General features: G+C 34.9%; 1 non-coding gene across 1 annotated transcript; it reads right to left on the reverse strand.

Moving 5' to 3' along the window:
• Positions 1-4529: 4529 nt before the first annotated feature.
• On the reverse strand, positions 4530-4603 carry Trnat-agu. Its single transcript has one exon. It is a non-coding gene; the product is annotated as a tRNA-Thr (tRNA).
• Between the last annotated feature and the right edge of the window lie 1397 nt (positions 4604-6000).

Here is a 6000-nt window from a genome sequence, read left to right on the forward strand (position 1 = left end):
GTGTTCATAATGGCATACCCTCCTTTATTTTCTTCGCTTCGTTGTTTCAGTATAAACTGTCATGCAAAGCAAGTAGAGTTGTATGTGAATGCGCCTCTAGTTGGGTGTTATTGCGCTATGACATTGCGAAAATATAATATTTGCAATAGCTTGAGAAGCAGACAATCCAATTTCCTAGTTAAACATATAATTTACTAATTTCTTCTTCTATACTAATTTTTATAATATACATATATTTCAGTTTCATTCGTTTCATCAGCTCACTGAAGCCCACAAAGTCGTAATAAGTCAAACGATTGCGTTGGCCAAAAGGTGAAAAAATGGATGAAAAAATAATAATAATAACAACATGTGCGTGAAACTCAAAATATTGCTTTTAATTTAATGAAACAATATTGAGTCAACATCATTGAAAAATTGTACATTAAAGTGCGGTCGTCCACAGAATTTGATTTTCTCGTCGTCTCCGAGCTGTCTGCTGCGAAGCTTATCGAAAAAATTCTGAAGCAGTAAAAAACTGCCATTCTGGACTCTTTCAAGTGGCTGCGGGCGAGTTATTTTTTTTTATATTTTTTATACTTTGTGCACTTGTTTAGAGAGAAATTCAATATTAAAATGGACAGTAAATACTTTTATTCAATATATACTTCTATACACTTTTAGTTCTACTTATACAGTATCCGTCAAAAGTATATATACCAACAAATTTATACTACATAAGTAGTTACTTTGAAATGAGCGACAATATTTCTATATATTTTTTTAGCCCGACCAATTCTTCTCTCAATATAATTATTAGTTAGCCTCAGTATCTCCTTGAGCCGGTTTTGAGGAATTTACAAAACAAGAGACTAATTAAGAAAGAACAAAAAACAAAAAGTGGTCGGGCGGACCCACGGATTGAATGATAATTGAGGCTATTGAATGGAGACAAATTCTCTGAAGATGGTCATAAGCCAAAGACAAAGCCATGCCCATGCAGAACGATTACATAAGTGACCAAATAACACGAGGTCTGAATTTGATTAAAAATACTAAAAAAAAAAAACTAGAAAATCTCGTGCTAAATTCTTACTCAGAAAATTTTGAAGCATACAGTGTACGTATTCAGAGAGTTCAATCTTTTGGCGCACACTACATCCTTACATACAAACAAATGACCCAGTTTTTAAGTATTGCAACATTGATATGGCCTGTTCTGATATTTTCTTGTGAGTGCTTGTTTATGGGTCGTGCTGAACTACACTGTGGAACGGACATGGTGCTAAAGGGAGCTTTTGTTAAGTACACTTTTGTGCGGCACTTTCGTTCGTCGAAGAATATCATAACCGCGAACGTAAGCGCTTCACAGGGCATTTCCCATTCAACATTTCAATTCATGTAGCGAAGCTTAATCTTTAATTTTCGCTGTTGCTCATATCTTTTATGTAAGCAATTCCACTTCCGGGCGTTGCTTATATCACATTCGGGTGTATGAAACGGCTGGCGCTTAAATAGTTGAAAAATTACTCGTACATGCATTCAGCATGCATTTTTGAGCGGTGTCTTGTGTTGTAACTTTCTTGTCTCAATAGTTGTTATTGTTTTCGGTGCAATTCTTCGCCTTTCTCGCCCTGTAAAATGTTTTTATGGATACCGGCTTTTATGTATGCAAGTTTACATTCCACCGGGTTTATAATTAACTGCAACCGAGGTAAGGTTACGACTACAGGAGTCCATACAAATGGGCAACGTTTTTGTTTGCCATTCGTCAGCTGGCAGATATTAATCTCCGTGTAGTATTAAAAAGCTTGTCCGACGAGTACTTTTTCTGTGGAAGAGTGGATTTACCAAGACGCATATCACTTTCGTACAAAGAGGTTAAACGGTCAGGTAAAGTTCGGGGTATGCCATTTCATGCACCTGCATGAAATAATATACCATAATGATCCACACTTATAGTATGTAAATAATCTGATTACCACTTCCTCGAATGTAAAGCACGTTACGCAATATTCCTTCAGAAAGAAAATACAATTTTAAGCGAATATAAAGATTTCCTCTTTCAAGTCACTGTCCTCCGTCTTCTTCACTCCGTAGAAATATGTATAAAGAACAAAGCATTAAAAAATATGAAAATGAAATTATTACGCAGCCAGCTGGATGACTGAGCATAGGTAATCAAGCGTTTGACTGTTGTGCCTTGGCACATACTAGTTCGCTCATCGCCCATCGCCCATGCCTCTGTGTCCGGACATTGTTTCAGCGACGACGCTCCAACGCATGCGATTATATGCTGAGCTGGCCATTTTGTTTTTTTCTTAGTCAGTTGACTATGACAGCTGTGTCAGGTGCTGTGCGAGCTAAAATTGATTGAATTCACCGTTAAGATTGGTCAAGTCCCCTGCACATAAACACACTGGAGCAACATTGCTTTTGTTGCTTTGCCGCTCTTAGTCGTATTGTTTTTTGTGGTTGTCAGAATGAGTAATGGTCGTTATGAATGGTTGTGCAGTGTACAGCTCGAATAAATGTGAATTAACTTGAGTAAAAAATATTGATTTAATATTAAAGGATAAAAGTTAGAACAAAGTTTCATTAAGACTTAAAGTCAAAGCGAATAAGTTAGACATCAATTTGACTTGATTTCTACGCAGTTAATTAGATGAAACTATTTTGTTAATGTACTGTGAGTATATTCTTCTTCTTCGTTATTGGCATAGACAACGCTTACGCGGTTATAGCCGAGTTTGAAACAGCGCGCCAATTGTTCTTTCTGTTCGTTTTTGGGCGCCAATTGGAGATTCCAAGTGTAGGCAGGTGCTTCTGTTTTTGGTTTTTCCAACGGAGTGTAGGTCTTCCTCTTCCTCTGCTTCCGACGGCGGGTACTACGTCGATTACTTTCAGAGCTGGAGTGTTCTGGTCCATTTGGAAGGAATTTGTTAACGTACTTTTTGAAGATTATACCTTCTCCATGAAATATTTGTCCATTTGTACTACTTTAAAACTTAACTCTCCTAAAGACACGTTTTCTAATTTTAGTGTCAACTGTTGCAATATAAAGCTATAACTGCTACAAGTTTATGTCAACCTTTAAATACTTCAAAAGTTTAGAAATTAAGCCAACTTGTTGAGCAATATTGTATCGATAAGATGTCAATCACTCTGGCATGAAAGAAGCGCATAAAGGCCAAGTAACAAGTTGCCAAAGTTAATGTGCTATACGAAAACCAGCAAATTGCCAAAAATGACAGACACTTCTAAGCTACACTACGAGGGGGACTATTCACACTGTGAGTTTTATGGAATGTTTTTTTTAATTTTTATTTTACTTAAGCTAAAAAATATTGAATATTTATAATGTCTGAATTGATAGCATGAAAATTTGGTCCTCTGGTTAAATTTTAAATTGACGAAGAAATCGTAAGTTAATTGAATCGTGAAGGGAAATTAATCGAATAAGCAAATTCTATAAATTTGTCGATTACATTAAATTTCTACGATGTCAGAAATAGTAATGACTATTTGACGCTGTTTAATGAACTTTGTGTGTACTGACTATCACAAGTGCGCCTCGTAAAGTACTTATCTGTAAGAGCATATTTTTAAAACAACTTGCATTCTTCTACTATAAACAGTTCCCAAAGTATTCCATAATTTTCTATCCAAAATAATTATTCACCTCGTGTATACATACAAATAAAATTAATTGAAAATTATAAAGTCTCATTTGGGACAATGACAGTTTAATTACAGCTGTATGCTTTGACATGTCACTGGAAGGCTTACTTTAAATCCTGTGCTCTATAATTCATCTTTGGACCTTGAACATCAGCTTGGTCGACAGTTTTACAATTTCAAGCATAAATTCATGAACTCATTATGAACTAAATGAAAGCGCTCTTTTGTAATCAGTATTCATTAAACTGCCAAACAAAACTCCGCTGAGAAAATTGAAGGAAATGCGACGATGAATGTGGCGCAAAATTTTCTTAGTATTTGTTGTTGTTGTTATTGTTAAAGAGTTGACATTTTTGTTATTCGGTTCTTAGGCGAGCTCACTCATTTATGTCCAGGGAGATAAAAGTTTAATGTGCGTGCAAAGACTACGGCGATAAAGTGAAAACATAAAAGTAGTTAAACAGTTATACAATGTGGTCATAATAATGGTAAAATTGTTGTAGCCTTGTGCGTATTTTGGAGCGGTCGAGTAAATTTTCATGGGAAATGCTCTGGAAAACAACGTCTTAATCAGCAACCGCATAATGTGAAATATAATTTTAGCGTTTTACTCATTACCCAAAGAATATTTCGCAGCAAAATTTAAAGCAACTTTTATGGTATTTGCTTATCTATTAGCGCTGTATTTATAATAGTTTTGCCAACGTTTGGGGACGGTGAGTGGATTTGTGTTAGTTGGTGTAAATACGGTGGACTGACGTAAACATATAGAAATTTCAGTTTTACCACCTTTATGAATGCCAAAGTTAATATTAACTAGATAATAAAAAAATTAAATTGCTTTCACTTGTTAAACGTTGTTAAGCATTAGGCCCCGGCGAGATTCGAACTCACGATCTCCTGTTTACTAGACAGGCGCTTTAACCAACTAAGCCACGGCGCCACAATGACAAATATCGCTCGCTAAGCACACACTTTTTTTGTATTTACTATAATCATACATATTTAATTTTACAGCAATAAACAAAGTTTTGGCAAGATAAAAGTGTTGTATAAATAATACAAAGAAAATAGAATAAAATTTCGAATATTTATTTGAAGACGTCATTTTCGGCCGGCTAATATTTTTTTCAAAACTCTAGAAAGCAATTTATGTACTTAACATTGTACTTAGAAAGGGTTTTACTATTCATAGTGACCTTTTTAGACGAATATGCTGCATCAATTATTGATTGCTAAGTAACCTTGACTGTATTCAGAAGAATATTTACGACTTTCTTTCAATATCCTTCCTGGCTACCAGCACTGGTCAACTTATTATGCCTTTTGGCTCAGAACCCACTTTGTAATCAAACTTTTTTCGAATATTTTCAATTTTTTGAACAAAAGCGGCACAAAAGAATTGCCCAGCTTTGCATTTTTCAGGGCTCGCTGTACAGTTTCAACGCAATCTCTTGTCCAATTCTTTCATTGTTTGTCTGTCAGTACTTTTGGCATTGCGGTGCGGCAGACAAAAATAATTGCTGCTGAAGTCACCATATACGCTTAACTATACGCTCATGGAAGAAGGCGATTCATCGAAAAATTAAGACAGTGAACAAAGAAGTACTGGCATTGACAGCTAGTAAATTGCGGTGTAGCATAATGTCACAAATAAGTGTATATATTTATATAGAAAATCGATTAAATTAAAAAGATAAATGTAACTAATTTTTGTGTAATGTTATATAAATATTGTTATGAATAGCTTTAGTGGAAAATATGCATCCTCAGTCCATTCTATCAGTGTTTCAGCTTCTGAAAATTGTATGCAACGCGTTGTTTTCTTCCACTTAAATCGTTGACTTGGTAGATTTCTATGCCGTAAAGGTTAATAAACTTCTGGCCACTGTAGACGACAAAAAATATAAAGAACACCACTAAAAAATTTAGTTTTAAAAATGGTTAGAATTGCATATCATCGCATTAGGGCGGTAAAAAATGTATATTTTTTATGCTTGGATTTTTTTTCTTAAAAAATGGATACTTGATACGGGTTTAATCTGTCAGCTCGTGCTGTGGCTCATAATTGTAACGGGAAGATCCGCCACCTTACAGTTTTCCATTTTTTTTATACAAATTTTGTAGAGCAGTAAATTTCCTAGAATACTATGAATTTTCTATTTTATAATGTAATAAACTTGCTTCCATATTGTATTATTGCCTTAGCCAACAGCTCTTGCCAAATTTAGTGAAGATATCAGTGAAAGAGCTTTTCATACAATCACTTAACTTTGATCTTCAGTTTGTATGACAGCTATATGCTATAGTGATGCGATATCAACGGGTTCGACAAATGAT

Source organism: Bactrocera latifrons, unplaced genomic scaffold, assembly GCF_001853355.1.
Source record: "Bactrocera latifrons isolate USDA-ARS-PBARC rearing strain unplaced genomic scaffold, ASM185335v1 scaffold_169, whole genome shotgun sequence".
Lineage (NCBI taxonomy): Eukaryota > Metazoa > Arthropoda > Insecta > Diptera > Tephritidae > Bactrocera > Bactrocera latifrons.